General features: G+C 40.3%; 1 long non-coding RNA gene across 3 annotated transcripts in view; it reads left to right on the top strand.

Moving 5' to 3' along the window:
• The first annotated feature begins 3,243 nt into the window (after nt 1-3,243).
• The window catches only part of LOC103281049 (uncharacterized), a 102,102-nt gene continuing 88,338 nt past the window's right edge, over nt 3,244-17,007 (top strand). The window contains exons 1-3 of one of the 3 annotated variants that reach the window (XR_507567.3): nt 3,261-3,719; nt 7,478-7,608; nt 10,563-11,928. This is a non-coding gene — a long non-coding RNA (uncharacterized LOC103281049). Of the gene's footprint in view, nt 3,720-7,477; nt 7,609-10,562; nt 11,929-17,007 lie in introns of those variants that run through there. The other 2 variants (XR_010002129.1, XR_507562.3) reach the window with 2 other exon arrangements.

Raw genomic sequence — 17,007 nt, 5'->3', positions numbered from 1 at the left:
TAAAATATGGCTATAGCCTTTGATTAAATGATCCATACAATCAATTTAGCTTTCCAGCTGTATAATAATCAGATAATAGATATAAAATAATGGGCAATCTGGCTACTATCTTAAATGCTGTCAAAGGCCTGCTGGAAAAAAACCAAGTTTTTAGCTCTTTCCTAAAGTGCTGTACTTTGGGGGCTTGCCTAAGTTCCCTGGGGAGGGCATTCCAGAGCCAGGGGGTCACCACTGAGAAGGCCCTCCCCCTCATACCCACCAACCGCACTTGAGACGGAGGTGGGACCAAGAGGAGGGCCTCCCTGGCAGATCTTAGCACCTGCACCAGTCCATAGGGGGAGATGCAGTCACGAAGATAGGCTGAACCCAAACGGTGTAGGGATTTATAGGTAATAACCTGCACTTTGAATTGGGACCGGAAACATATTGGCAGCCAGGGGAGCTGCTTCAATAGGGACATGATATGCTCCCTATAGCTAGCCCCAGTTAGTTATCTGGCTGCCGATCTTTGCACCAGTTGTAATTTCCAAGCTGTTTTCAAAGGCAGCCCCACATAGAGTGCATTGCAGTAATCCATCATATAAGCTAAGAGGCGACTTGAAGGCATATACATAATTGTTGTAATTACATGAGTCTAATCAACTGAACAATCGGGTACAAATTGGGTGTGCTAAAAGCCTCAGAATCGGTGTGATCAGACATAAAAAGGATCAATCCTAGTTGGCACTTGGATGGGAGACTATCAATAACTACGAGGTGATGTAGATTAAACGGTTCTGGCCCAGTTTACCTGTCCAAACACATCTCTCTCTCTGAAACATCAAGGAGATCAAGATCTTCTGGGGAGGCCCTGCTCTTGGTCCTGCCTCAGTCGCAGATGCGGTTGGTGGGAACGAGAGACAGGGCCTTCTCAGTAGTGGCCCCTCGGCTTTGGAACTCCCTCCCCAGTGAGATTAGATCAGCGCCATCCCACTTGGTCTTCAAAAAGAAAGCAAAGACATGGCTGCGAGACCAAGACTTTGGTTAGTAAGCAGTGCAAGAAATGAATAGGGAATACATTTCTTTGACAATTGGAATGGCTTCGGATTGTGATTTTAATGATTATATTAATATGTTTTAATTCTATGTCTTAATGTCTAAATGTTGATTATGTTTTACGGTTTAATATGATTTTAATAGTTTTAATTCATAGTTATTATTGTTGATTGATACTCTGGTTTTTACATGAATGTTGGCATTGTATTAGAATCATAGTATCATAGAGTTGGAAGAGACCCCGTGGGCCATCCAGTCCAACCCCCTGCCATGAGGCAGGAGAATTGCATTCAAAGTACCCCCGACAGATGGCCATCCAGTCTCTGTTTAAAAGCCTCCAAAGAATGAGCCTCCACCACACTCCAGGGCAGAGAGTTCCACTGCTGAACAGCTCTCACAGTTAGGAGGTTCTTCCTAATGTTCAAGTGGAATCTCCTTTCCTGTAATTTGAAGCCATTGTTCCGCGTCCTAGTCTGCAGGGCAGCAGAAAACAAGCTTGCTCCCTCCTCAATATGACTTCCCTGCACATATTTATACATGGTCATCATGCTTTCTCTCAGCCTTCTCTTCTGCAGGCTAAATATGCCCAGTTCTTTAAGCTGCTCCTCATAGGGCTTGTTCTCCAGACCATTAATATCAATACTGTAGTCTTTAGCCTTTTGCTACAGGAAAACTACATGGGATCTAACTATACTAACCATCAGGTAAATCATGGGAATATAGTTTAAAAGAAAATAAGTATCTCAAAATAATAATATAATATAAAAATAACTTTATATCCCATGCCATCTCCCCAAAAGGACTCTGGGCAGCTTGCATGGGGACCAAGCCCAGTAATGCAACAATAAAATTTATTTCCAATTTATTTCCAATATTTCTATCCCGCCCTTCTCACCCAAAGGGACTTGCATATTATAAAATGCAATATAAGATACATTAAATTACAATGAATACAGTAGAGTCTCACTTATCCAACGTTCTGGATTATCCAACGCATTTTTGTAGTCAATGTTTTCAATGCATTGTGATATTTTGGTGCTAAATTTGTAAATACAGTAATTACATAGCATTAATGTGTAACGAACTACTTTTTCTGTCAAATTTGTTGTATAACATGATGTTTTGGTGCTTAATTTGTAAAATCATAACCTATTTTGGTGTTTAATAGGCGTTTTCTTAATCTCTCCTTATTATCCAACATATTCACTTATCCAACGTTCTGCTGGCCCGTTTATGTTGGATAAGATTGGTATATATATTTGGTGTTGCATTGTTTTAAATTTTTATATATTGTATTTTACTATGTTATTTAACTATTTTAACTGTTTTAATCTTATTTTATTGTATTATGATGTACTGGTAGTGATTCTACCAGTTGTGTAAGCCGCCCTGAGTCCCCTTGGGGAGAAGGGAGGGGTAGAAATATTGGAAATAAATAAATGAGACTCTACTGTACATAAAAACATATAAAAAGCATAAAAGCATAAACTCCCCTTACATGACTTCCCCTTACATATTTATACATGGCCCTCATCATGTCTCCTCTCAGCATTCTCTTTTGCAGGCTAAACATGCCCAGCTCTTTAAGCCGCTCCTCATGGGGCTTGTTCTCCAGACCCTTGATCGTTTTAGTCGCCCTCCTCCAGACGCATTCCAGTTTCTTAACACTTCCCTTAAATTGTGGTGCCTAGAATAGGACACAGTATTCCAGGTGTGGTCTGACCAAAGCAGAATAGAAGGAAATTTTGCCATGATTGTGTTGGAAACTGCTTTGAGTCTCCCCCCCCCCTCCCAGAGGTGAGAAAAGCGGAATATAAATATAGTAAATAAATAAGTATATATATATATTGGAGGAAGAGAATGGCAAAACCACCTCAGAGTATTATTCTTTGTCTAAGGTGGGATCTGCATTGCCAGATTATATTATATAGTCAGCATCGAGCAGGCTTGGGCAAATTTGGGGCCTACCTTGCAGGCGTTTTGGGCTCCAACTCCCACCATTCCTCACAGCCTCAGGCCCCTTCCTTTTCCGCTTAAGCGGCTGAGGGGGAAAAGGAAGGGGCCTGAGGCTGTGAGGAATGGTGGGAGTTGGAGCCCAAAACGCCTGCAAGGTAGGCCCCAAATTTGCCCAAGCTTAGCAGTGTAGATCTAACCTCAGAAAACCCTATGAAATTAAAGCAACATAAAAATGGGTGCAAATGAGACAGAGATGGAGAGGAGGGAGCCCAACAAGTCGTGTGAGGCAGGCCCTTGTTTAGAAGCGAGTTCAAAACAATCTCCATCCTCTCCGCCGCCCTTTCCCTTGTGTGCGTGTGTGTGTGTATTTTTTTCTGAAGGAATGATGGAGAAGGGGAGAGAGTCAGACAAGTTTAATGATGTGTGTTCAAAGCTCAGATTGGAAAAATGACAGAGAAAAGCAGCCTGTTTCGGCTCTAATAAATTGTTCTTCGCCGTAAGAGGCGCCTGTCGCGGCATTAATACAGGCCCCTAATACACGGGTCAGGGTTAAGTAATTTTCTCCGGCAACTTAAGCGAATAATGAAGCTGGCGGCGCGGCGGGAGAGAGGGCCCGGCACCGGCGGCACTTTGTCTTCATTTATTATGCCAGCGCTCATGATGCCGGCACCGGCCGCACCGGCGGCGGGAAGCCCTCCGCCGAGGAGATATCGCTTCATTTCGGAGAGGTAATGAAAGCCCGGGCGCTGGGAAAGCGGGGGAGGATAAACCAATTTGCCGGCTGACACCGGGAGGAGTGATTTGCAGATGGAGGGAAGGCCGCGCCAGGCCCAAGCCAGGCCCAGGAGGAGGAGGGAAGGCCACAGTAGGCCCCGCAGCAGGCCTAGAGGCCCAAACAGAGCCTTCTGCAGGGAGTTGAAATCCCAAATACAGTAGAGTCTCACTTATCCAACATTCTGGATTATCCAACGCATTTTTGTAGTCAATGTTTTCAATATAACGTGATATTTTGGTGCTAATTTTGTAAATACAGTAATTACAACATAACATTACTGCGTATTGAACTACTTTTTCTGTCTAATTTGTTGTATAACATGATGTTTTGGTGCTTAATTTGTAAAATCATAAACTAATTTGATGTTTAATAGGCTTTTCCTTAATCCCTCCTTATTATCCAACATATTCGCTTATCCAACGTTCTGCTGGCCCGTTTATGTTGGATAAGTGAGACTCTACTGTAGTACCTTCTGCAGGGAGCTGGAGTCCCAAGTAGTACATACTGCAGGGGATTGTTGTCCCAAACAGTAACTCTTGCTGGGAGTTTTAATCTCAAATAGTAACTCCTGCAGGTACAGTAGAGCCTAACTTATCCAACATAAACGGGCCGGCAGAACGTTGGATAAGCGAATATGTTGGATAGTAAGGAGAGATTAAGGAGAAGCCTATTAAACATCAAATCAGGTTATGATTTTACAAATTAAGCACCAAAACATCATGTTATACAACAAATTTGACAGGAAAGGTAGTTCAATATGCAGTAATGCTACATAGTAGTTACTGTATTTATGAATTTAGCACCAAAAATCATTATATATTGAAAACATTGACTACAAAAATGCGTTGGATAATCCAGAACTTTGGATAAGCGAATGTTGGATAAGTGAGACTCTACTGTAGTTTGAGTCTCAGATAGCAACTTTTGCCGGGAGTTGGCGGCTCAAATAGTAACTTCTGCAGGGAGTTCTAATCTCAAATAGTAACTTCTGCAAGGAGTTCTAATCTCAAATAGTAACTTCTGCAAGGAGTTCTAATCTCAAATAGTAACTTCTGCAAAGAACTGGAGGCCCAAATAGTACCTTTTGTAGGGTGCTGGAGGCCCAAATAGTAACTTCTGCAGGGAGTTGGAATCCCAAATAACTTCTGCAAGGGGTTGGAGGCCCAAATAGTAACTTTTGCATAAAGTTCTAGTCTCAAATAATAACTTCAGCAAGAAATTGGAGTTCCAAATAATAACTTATGCAAATAATTGGAGGCCCAAATAGTACCTTCTGTGGGGTGTTGAGAGTCCTAAATAGTAACTTCCACAGGGAGTTGGAGGCCCAAACAGTAACTTCGGTAGGGAGTTGGAGTCCCAAATAGCAACTCTTGCAGGGAATTGGGAGTCACAAATAGTAAGTTCTGCAGAGGATTGTTGTCCCAAACAGTAACTCTTAGAGGGAGTTCTAGTCTCAATAGTAACTTCTGAAGGAAATTGGAGTGCCAAACAGTAACTTCTGCAGGGAGTTCTAGTCCAAAATAGTAACTTCTGCAGGTAGTTGGAGTCCCAAATAGTAACTCTTGCTGGGAATTGGGGGCCCAAATAGTAACTTCCTCCGGGAAGCAGAGTGAGCGCCCGATGTTAGCTCCAGCTTCTGCCAACCTATCAGTTCAAAAACATGCAAATGTGAGTAGATCAATAGGTACCACTCCGGCGGGAAGGTAACGGGGCTCCATGCAGTCATGCCAGCCACATGACCTTGGCGGTGTCTACGGACAATGCTGGCTCTTCAGCTTAGAAACAGAGATGAGCACCAACCCCCAGAGTCAGACACGACTGGATTTAACGTCAGGGGAAACCTTTACCTTAACCTATGCTCAAGCAATAGCAAAACAGACTGAAAAATATATTGAGGGATGCGAACATATCTGGAGTACAATAGAGAACAGAAACATGAAGAATACTGAGAATGAAGAGGGCTGGCAAGGAAGTGATGGAAAGCTGGAATGAAAAAGCTGAAATTAAGAATAAAAATGAGAGCATATACTGGAGGAGGTCACACAGAAAGGATGGCTTTCTAGCCTGGATCACAGCACTATCCATTTAATATGCCTTATCAAATCTTGCAGGCTTCACGCTTCCTTTCTAACTAAATATTGCATACAAATGGTTGTAAGAAAGCTCTCCTTGTCATTTGCTACAATTAAAAAAAATAGCCATGCTGACCAAAGATTTTTTTCCTGCCTGAAGAAGAATATCATGTTCCTCGCTCCCCCTATATCATTCTAGAAAAACATTTTAAAACCTCACTGCACACTTTAGACAATGATCTCTGCTTTCATTTGTCTTTCTAAATCAAGGCAATTTGTGGCCCTGCGGGTGTTTGTAAAGAACATACCTCAAGTTCCATTACCATTGTTTGTATTGGCTATGCCAATGGGAATTGTTTCCCCCAAAACAGTTATACAAGTTGCCTACTACAATCTAGGTTCTAAATCTTGAAGTCACTTGCATCTCCTCTGTTGCATGGTAGAGCTAGTTCTACCCTTATGGAAGTTTAGAGTGAAGAATTGGATAGAGAGTAGAGCTTAATCCTTTCTATATTTGCCTGCCTGGCAGTTTTTCAGCTCTCTCAACTCCTTAGTTTAAACACCTGTTGCATATTATTGATGTTGAGAGTGGCAATCAGGATAAAGAAGTGTAAAAGTGTAAAGCATAAAGAAGTGTAAAGTGCAAGAAGTGTAAAGGTTATGCACACAAGCACCATGTTTCCAGATTAAAGTATCACTTCCTAGATAAATTCATCAGGTGTTAGGCTTTGAAAGATTATTTTTCATGATAAAGCTCCTATTCAGAGATAAAGCTCCCTTATGTTTTTGAAAAGAAGATCAACAAGATCACTAGATAAAAATGCTTGAGCAAAAACAATAGCGCATTTGGCAAAATATATGAATAATGTGAAAAAGAACCAGCTGGAACAATAACAGCAATGATAACAGCAGTTGTGTTTGACTGCACTTCCCATCTTCACTAACTTATGTGGCCTGCATTGGCTGAAGATTATAAAGGTTATAAACTAAAACAACGTGGTCCAACTGGCGACCCGTGGGCCACATGCGGCCCACCAATTCATTTTTGTTGGCTCTTGCTCTTCTTACTGGTAAAATATTTGGGGGGAAAATGTTTACCCTTCTTACTGCTTTTTTAAGAATTCGTTTTCTTTCTAGAATATCTCTGGCCCTCACATTCATATACAGTAGAGTCTCACTTATCCAAGCCTCGCTTATCCAAGCCTCTGGATAATCCAAGCCATTTATATAGTCAATGTTTTCAATATATTGTGATATTTTGGTGCTAAATTCGTAAATACAGTAATTAAAACATAACATTACTGCGTATTGAACTACTTTATTTGTCAAATTTGATGTTTAATAGGCTTTTCCTTAATCCTTCCTTATTATCCAAGTTATTCACTTATCCAAGCTTCTGCCGGCCCGTTTAGCTTGGATAAGTGAGACTCTACTGTACTAACGTTTGATTGGCCCTCGGGTAACTAAAGGTTATATCAAGGAAGCCTGGGCCAGAGAATCCTGAATTTTCAAGAACTCTTTTGCCTGATGAACAAGCTAATGGAGCTTCAAAAGCTTGCATGATGTGTTTTGTGCATTTTGGTTGACCAATATAGTTAATGATCTTTAATGTATTTTTTTTATTTTGTTGTATGGCCAGAACAATTACCCCTGAGTATGTGTCCTGGATTTGAAGATACTGAATATAGCGGCATCAGGGGATTCCCAAACAAGAGGGAGCTAAAGACTAGGACTTAACTCTCAATTTTGAGTTTCCTTCCTCCAACAAAGGTAAACAATTTTCCTTTTGATCGACTTTACTTATGCAGTATCTTTCACACAAAAATGTACCAGTACAGAAATTTATTGTGAAATTCAATGTCTTTACCAAAGAAAGGGGTCTATTGCTTCATAAAAGACAAAGAATCCCTAGATATCAAGAGAAGTTATTTGGTACTGTTAATGGGGTTTAAATTTCACTGGGGTTTTTTTTACCTTGGTTCCCACATGACCAAGAGAAGAATGACCTCTTCTTGCATTGAGATCCCCCCAAAACAACCAAACTACAGCACAAACAAGATCTCATACAAAATGTAGCTTGGTGACTGTAGTATCAGTTTTCTTTTCTTATTTTTATTGAACATTCTGTCTGATGAAGAATCCAGCGGAGCTTTGAAAGTTTGCATGATTCTTTTGTGCATTTTGGTTTTGGTTTTAGTTGGCCAACATAACTACCGCTGAATCTGTTTCCTAGATCTTGTCAAGATGGTATTGCAAGCTGCCAGTCATGGCTATAGTCACCTGACATCTTTCTTTCCCCAGAATGCCTGTAGACTCCATTAAATTAGCCTTTAGAAGCAGTCTAAGGCTGGATCTACACTGCCATATAATCCAGATTACCAAATCAGATAATCCACATTATCTGCCTTGAACTGGATTATATGAGTCTATACTGCCATATAATCCAGTTCAAAGCAGATAATCTGGGATCAGAAACTGAATTATATGGTACTGTAGATGGGGCCTCATATAATCCAGTTCAAAGCATGATACTACCCAGGGGCCTAACCTTAGCTTCGTGGTACCCTAGAAGGACTGGTGGAAAATGACAATTTCTGGTTGTCATTTTCCACCAGTCCTTCAAATACTGTAATAGATACCATCCCTTCACCAGTATTGAAGTAAGGTGCATCTTACCATCCAGTCAGCTTTTGTGTGTAGCATGCCTGATTGGACTTAACAAGTCCTTGATGTTGTAAATATTCATGTCAAAAAGACATAATTGCCAGCTTCAAAAGAGGGAAGTATGACAATTTGACCTGTGCTAGTATCAATGCTACAATTACAAGGTATTAAAAGAACAACTGCAGTCCTATGCAGGTATACCTCAGTTAATGAGGGAGATGCATCCCTTGGCATTATTTCTTTAAGAGAAAATAACATGGCAGAAATAACATGGCAAGAATGAGGATGTGTTTCTACACTACAAAAAAGAAAAGCCGTTCAGCATGTATCAACACATGTTTTATTTAAAACTAAAATCTGCACATGTAAAAAGTCAAGTAAGCCTTTCATAAGTCAGCAAAATCATTTTGAACTTCCTACAGACCATTTGAAAGCTTCTTACATAATGCACACAGGTGTTGTTTTCTTTTCACCAGCCATTGCTTTCCTTATAGCTTTCATTTTGATAGCCAAGCTTATAGATTTATACTTTTTTTAAACATGTGGTATATAGTTGGTAAGTTAGGCTTACCTCGTCTTTTCTCTCTGCTGTTCAATATGCACACTAAGAGCCCTTTCACACAGTCCTATATCCCAGAATATCAAGGCAGAAAATCCCACAATATCTGCTTTGAACTGGAATATATGGCAGTGTGGACTCAGATAACCCAGTTCAAAGCAGATATTGTGGGATTTTCTGCCTTGATATTCTGGGATATAGGGCTGTGTGAAAGGGCCCTAAGGCATGGGTTTCTTAAACTGTGGGTCCCAATTCCAAATGGGGTCTCCCTAGTTCAATGTTGGGGTCACAAAAAAATTGGAGAAAGTGAAAGGTTTCTGAACACCACCTGATCATTCACACAAATCTGTTAGTAGCAATGTGCAGTGGTGGACTCTGCAGAAAATGTTTCAGCTGTACTTCAAAAAAAAGGAAAATGAACCTGTTTAGCAAGTCTTGCAAATGATTTATCAGTAAATGTTTGATTTTCATAACTATTTTTATCTATATACCTGAGGTCACGTAAAAATTTCTTGGGTGGAAAGAGGTCACAAGTGAAAAAGTTTAAGGAGGTCTGTTTTAGAGAAGAAGGTAGTGTTCTTACTGAAATTACTTTCACACTAGAGTCCATAAGTACAACTTTTATTCAATCTGTTGAAATAGAATTAAAATAGTATATTACACAGTATGTAATTTATCTCATACTGAATTATCTAGCAGTGCCTTCTTCATGACCAAGATTATGCTGCAATAATGTTATAATGTTTACTACTTCTTTGCTACTGTTATTTACTACTTAATTCTATACAGTGGAGACCTGCATTTTTACCAAAAAGTTACTTCTTTTTTATTGTTTCCTTTTCTGTGTACCTAGAAGAATGATGAATTGCCTCTTAATTAATCAGTCTTCATTTCATATTACTATAGTGAGACTTTTCAAGCCTGCATACTATGATAATTCTAGCTAGATTTAGAATCTGTAGTATAGTATTTATATCAACGTTGATTTACCATTCAGTGAGAAACTCAATAGGTATAGCCTAACTGGAACTACCACTAAGATTAAGTCCTGATTACTGGTTTCCTTTCACTGGTTTCCTATTGTCATTTCCATACCAAAAATTGCAGTATTATGCTACTTTTAAATAATAGAAATAAAAAAATTACAATAATTGAAGTCTTGTGCACTCAGGAAACACAAGGTAATTAAGTAACAATCATGAATCTCTATGCTGCATCAACTAGGAAGCAATGAAATAAGTTGCTAATAGGAAGCTTTTAATGAAATGTGCAGAAACTTGGAAAATCCTTTATAAGGTTTTGCCAGACGGCAAGCAGGCCCAATAATGATATTTTATTTCCCTCTCCCAATTCGCAACAAGAGAACACCAAAAGCACCCAATATTTGACAAACTGCCATGTGGGTACTCTGTAGAAAGGGGAAAGGGAAGGGAATGCTCCAGTTTGTGGGTCACAATCAACTCCCAATTGTGGTGACCCTTGCATATTTAATTGTTTTTAGGTTAGTCAGCATGTGTGTCTCCAAGATCTATTACTTTGGAAGTGTGATTTTAAAATGCCGGTTTCTCAGCATCGGGACTCCCAGTTTCCTGTTGCCGCATTTCATCAGGTAGCATGAAGTCCAGCCATGAGATGCAGTGATTTCAGCTCCCCCACCAACTGTCCACTTTGGTTAAAGATTTCCAATAAGCATCAAGTATTTGAGGCTTAACACTGCAGTCTCTGGAGAAGCAGGCCAATTTCACACTAATCTTCTCCATGAAGGGAAAGAGCATCGGAAGCGAGAATTACATCAAAGAGAACTTAATGCCGAGAAGCGGTGGACATAAAAAGGAGCTGCTTTCAGTTTCAAATGAATGAGCACAGCTGGATTAAGAGATCAGGCTGTTCAAAGCTTGTAACACCAGCTTTGGTACCCAAGATTTAGCCAACAGGGAGCCTCCTGATCTGGGGGTGTCTTTAAAAGAAGGGAGATGATTTGTAACTGTGGGAATTTGGGGTGGTAATGGTAGCTTTTCAGCCTGGCCTTGATTTCTATTAAATACCAACAGCCCCAGGCAGCTGTACGGTTACAGTGAAGAATCCTATGCAATCTCCTGGGAAGCAACAGCCTTCTGCCTTATCTCCATTTGAGCACCAGCTGGAATGGTCCAGGTAGACTAGAACTAGAAAAAGCCTTTCAGGGACAGTCTCTAGCTTCCCTGTATTCTGTACCACCTAAAAGTCTTGTATTTCTCTGTAAAGAAGCTGAAAATATCTGACTTCAGATTTACCAATGAATTTAAATTTGTGTACAGAGTCCTTTTTTCCAGTACACGTGTTTATGATTTTTGGTTGTTTTTTTGGGGGGGTTTTTTTGTCTCACAGTGTTTTGAAGCCAAACAGGGTTTGGGCTTTTCTGCCAATCATTTTTGACTAGTATATGTAAGAGGCAAGAGCTTTTCCCTCCCTAAATATGACCTTGGTTTTAAATGGTCAAAAATTGAGTTGTTTTCTTTGCTCTCAGTCTTCCAAGAATGATCTCCAGGATAAACCTGAAATCATCACATAACTTACTAGAAACTTCCTTTAATGCTTTCAGACCCTTCCTTTCACCCCATCTCAGAACAAGGCTCTGAGTGTGGATCATGATTTCAAAAACAAATCAGGCTCATCTACCCCCCATCTAACTACTTAAAAAATAATCTTGCTTGATAGGGAGATCTAGAGGCCTTGATAGGGAGATCTAGAGGTCTCTTCATTCACTTCCTCCAAAATTCATACCATTCTGTTAAATATACATTTTAATCAAGAAGTCATTTTAATCTGACCAGATTTTGGTCAGAGTTAACCAAAATAGATTCCTCACTAAAAAAGCAGACACATAACTTAACTACTGAAGTTGGTAGACATAGAAAACATGTCTGGGGGGGCGGGGGGGGGGGGGGGCAGAGAGGCACACACATACAGAAGACCAAGACTTAGTGACCACATATCGTGTGTTTAAAAAAATAACAATGGAATGGATAATTGTGAAAAAAAAGCATATACTATTTGAACAACACTTGACTTTTTTTTCAGGCAAGGTACCAGATTGTATACTGAATAATCTACAATTTGCTCACATTCTCAAAATGTGTTAGCTGCCTCTGAATATCTATGGGGAAGAAGGCTGGATAAAAATAAATAAATAAACCGTTAACAGCTTAAAATTCTGTAAAATTTTGCATTCATCCATCTTAGCAGGATTAAAGAGTCCAACAGTAGAGAAGACTTGCAAAATTACATGTTTATAACTCTGTGGTTTGATAATGCCAGCAGTACATTGCTATGCAGGAATTGCCATTTGAGCATAGAATCGTAATTCAAGATGGAAATTGTAACTGATTAAGTCGTTATTGTAACATTTATTCTTAAACAGAAATGTATTTACCTAGCCTTCAAATAATCGCAATAATCGATATAAGCCATTAGAAGTTGCATACATTGCGGGCGGGGGGAGTCCTATATATGTATTCCCCAAACTATTGCCTAAGGCTGCCTTTTTGAAAGAAGGGCATGCTTTGTCAGATATAGATAACATACATTTTTACGGTGGATAAGAGAGAATACAAAGGGGGAGGATCAGTGCAGAAATGGGCATGGCTCAGGAAGGAGAGCATGTTTCTGTTGTTCCTATGTTAAACAGTGTTGAAGTGAGTTCCTTCACTCCCCTCTTCCCCGCCTCTGCCTCTGCTCCAGGGAAACTGACAGGTGTAAATCCCAGGATGAATGAAGGCACTGAGCCCTATAAAGCTGGTGTCTCTCCACGCACCTCTGCTCTGATTGACTTGTCGTCTTGCTGAGGCTGACTATCAGTTGCTCGCTGCCTCCAATTCAGGGTGTGATTTAGTTTAGAGATGAGAGGTGACAGTTAACATTGGTACTCGTCAGTGTAGATCAGACACAGTCACGCTGTCTTCCCTTCAGCCAGGTTCTCCCCCCTTTGCACTCTAACTGCCCCCCCTTCCCATTTGCTTCCACTTCTGTCAATTGCTCTCAATCTCCCTACTCATTCTTTTCCAGTCCTTTTGTCTCATTGCCATGCCTCATCATACCACTCACCCACACATATACACATATATGATCTCCTCGCACATGTGATCTCCACTTCCATGACTTGTTCTCAACCATTCTACCCTTATTCTTTCTCCATTATGCAGTTGCTAACAACTGCCCCACACACTTGAGAGCTCTTTTTAAAATGTTTTTTACATTATGTGACCAAGTTGAAATAATAAGGCAATGGAAAAAATACACCGAAGAACTATATAAAAGATATGAAAGGATGACAAATTCATTCAAGGAAGAACCATTTGAAGATGAACTGCCAATTTGAGAAAGTGAAGTTGAGGGCACTCAGGAGAAATAAATCACTAGGAACAGGTGGCATACCAACAGAGCTGCTTCAAGCTGCAAAGACAGAATCTATTCTAGTTCTAACTAAAATGTGTCAACAAATATGGAGAACAAAACAATGGCCCACAAATTGGAAAAGTTCAATTGGAAAAGCTCAATGTAGATTCCAGTCCCCAGAAAAAGATACACCAGGGATTGCAATAAATACAGGGCCATTACATTAACCTCCCATACAAGCAAATTGTTGAAGGTTTTCCATATCTTGGCTCAGTCATTAATCAAAATGGTAACTACTACAGTTCAAAAAATCAGGACTCACAAAGGCATCTAATAAAGGAAGCCTGAATTAACCCTTCCTTACGCTATCCACATTTGGCTGGGGTTACACTGAAAAAATGTACCCGTTCTGACTTACAAACAAATTCAACTTAAGAACAAACCTACAGAACCTATCTTGTTTGTAACTTGGGACTGCCTGCACAAACAATTAAAATAAAATTTAAAATGGAAAGTACAGGTAACTTCTCATTTCCCAGATAGCGGTTATAATAAACTAATGAACTTCTTCAAAACTAATATCTTTTTTGCCCTTCTGCATCAAATGTAGCTCTACTAAATTACTGCTATTGTATTTGTTATATTAAGCAACAAATCAATGACAACATATCCATCTACAATATTTGGATGTGGGGGATATTGGCAGAAATTAAAGTTTCAAAAAAGATTAGCATTGTAAAGAAGCCTACTGTGTCCTGCTATTGGGAAACACTCCGATTATGAAGCAGAGGACCCAGCTTTGGAGGTTATCCTATATATTTGCTAACATAATATTGGTCCCATGGACATAGCTGTTTCTGGTCTATTTTGAGAAGCCCTGTACTGATGACTGGTTCTTATGAGTATACTATGGAGACACACAGCTTTTTAAGTGATGTGTGAGTTAATTCCTTTCATAGTTTAGTCCCAGTGACCTATGAAGAAGCTTTGTAAAACTTGCAAGCTATGTGTAGAGAATCCACAGATAACGGATATGACTTCAGTGACGTGATGGTGCTAGTGCTACTCTACCAGTGTGATCAACATTAAATGATTGTTTCTGTCAACCTTTCAGAAATATGGTTCGCAAACTTGGAAGTTGTAGCTTTACACTGTAGCTTTCTCCTCAGTAGACATGCATAGAATTGAGCTTTGTGGCAAAATATCTGCATTGACGTGAATTACATCTGATTTTGGCAACTTTTCATTGGCGCACCCACCAATTTATCCATGCCTTCTGCAGCCCTAGTGACTCTTCTAAAATTGGAATTTAAAACAACATGCCCCAATGTCCAAGTTTAAGCAAGAAGTTTATTTGGCATGCATGCAATGGGGAAGAAAGAAAGGGTTTTGTCTCCTGAATAATGAGGACACTTAGGGTTGACAAAAAAAAACCCTGGGGAACATTTTGGGGATACTTACTGCTTTTTTCATGGTCCAATCAAATATTTAGGTGTATATTCATATTAGAAAAGTTTAACATGCCCGGTGACACAGTGGGTTAAACCACTGAGCTGTTGAACTTGCTGACCGAAATGTCGGCGGTTTGAATCCAGAAGTGGGATGAGCTCCCGCTGTTAGCCGCAGCTTCTGCCAATCTAGCAGCTCGAAAACATGCAAATGTGAGTAGTTTAATAAGTATTGCTCCAGCAGGAAGGTAACAGCACTCCATGCAATCATGGCGGCTGCATGACCTTGGAGGTGTTTACAAACAACGCCGGCTTAGAAATGGAGATGAGCACCAACCCCCAGAGTCAGACACAGCTAGACTTAATGTCAGGGGAAAACCATTGCTCTCTAAGTTTAACATTACTTTAAAGCCAGTAATCATGCTTTAAAGAGGGATAGGGAACCTGTGGGTTTCCCGATGGTATTGGACTATAGCTCCTGAAATCTCTGACCCAAGGGCCATGCTGATAGGCTGGGTGGGTGTTAGAATCCAACACCATCGAGAGGGCCACAGGTTCCCCATATCTAGTTTGAAGTAACACAAATTGTGTAGCCTAGAGCTGTTGTGTTCCATAGCAACTTTCCCAGTACCTTTCATATGTGTTGCAATACAACTTTCGTTACCACACCAATGTAGTCAGTGCCCATGTTGGTTGGAGATGGTGGGAATTGTAGACCAAGACATCTGGATAGTGCTAATTTGGAGAAGGCATGTCTACTAAGACAGTCTAAACTAGAATATAGCAATTTAGTATACACTTTTGTATACGTTCTATGAATTATGTCTCACGTGGTAACAACTTACTGATTATTTATGATATGAATGCCATAATTAGGCATTCATGTCATAATTTCGTCTTGAAGAAAACTCATTTCTTTCTGGATATTATGATTTGCAATAGTTCAAAACACAAAGCAAACAAATGATGAAACTTTCATACAACTGGTCTTTTCTGTTAACTGCAGTCATCACACAAAAGTCAATGATCGTATGATTCTACTTAAAACCAGTTCTAGAAATAAGCCTTGATTCTGACTCAAAGGTAAGCAGCTATGAACACGCTTTTTATTTTAAACTGGATATGCCCTAATTTTTCACCATTGGTTATGCTACATAGGGCTGAAAGGAGTCAAGAAGGTCCCAGACATCTGAAAGCCACAGTGCCTGCATGACAAGATGTTTCTTGGATTGTGTAACACAGTGGTTCCCACCTTTTTTTGACCAGAGACCACTTTGACCAGGGACCACTTTCCAACATTAGTACCAAAAGAGTTACGAATCAATTTTTGGTCAACTTTAGATTCGGCTTGGTTATTTGGGAGCTGATTCAGAAAATAGTATTGGATAGACCATATCAGCTCTAGTTTCTGATACAGAACATATGCCATCCAGTAGTCACCATCTGCTCACCCACAGAAAACCATATTTAATAATCTAGAGCTGATGTGGTCTATCCAGTGCAGTTTTCTGCACCCCAAATAACCCCAGGAATAGGCCTAAAAATGAAGACACCAAGCAACGGCTCCACTCGAGGAGGGAGGAGGAGAAGCAGCAGTCAGGAGGCTTGTTGTCCTGCCTTTCGTGGGTTGCTTGTCTCTCCCCTCCCGACATCCCAGTTGCCTCGGCACTATAAGAGGGTTTTGTGAAACCAGTCACTCTCGTTACAACGGTGTAGTAACAATGAGGCCGCTGACCATATTTTAGTTCTTGGGGACCACTGGTGATCCACGGACCACAGATTGGGAACTACTGGTGTAACACCTCACTTGAGGATTCCTCCTACAGCAGGAATAGGCAATCCGTGGTCCCCAGATGATGTTTTATGTTTCTCAACTCCAGCCAGAATGGCTTATCATCAAGGAAAATAGGCTTTGTAGTCCAACAGCAGCTGGAAGGCTACAATCCCCTATCCTCCTTCCAAGGCCACTTTAGAAAGTTCCTCCTCAATCCCATATGAGTGTTTCCACATGACATTTACAGCACATCAGTTTATAGTATTTACACAAAACCTATCAGCAGAGGATAAATGAACATTTGCAGGTACCTTACCTTTCTTCAGAAGGGATGGGGGATGCAGAAGCCC

Source organism: Anolis carolinensis, chromosome 1 (genome assembly GCF_035594765.1).
Source record: "Anolis carolinensis isolate JA03-04 chromosome 1, rAnoCar3.1.pri, whole genome shotgun sequence".
Taxonomy (NCBI): domain Eukaryota; kingdom Metazoa; phylum Chordata; class Lepidosauria; order Squamata; family Dactyloidae; genus Anolis; species Anolis carolinensis.
The sequence above is the reverse complement of the archived record's forward strand: the minus strand, read 5'-3'. Positions and strand labels throughout refer to the sequence as shown.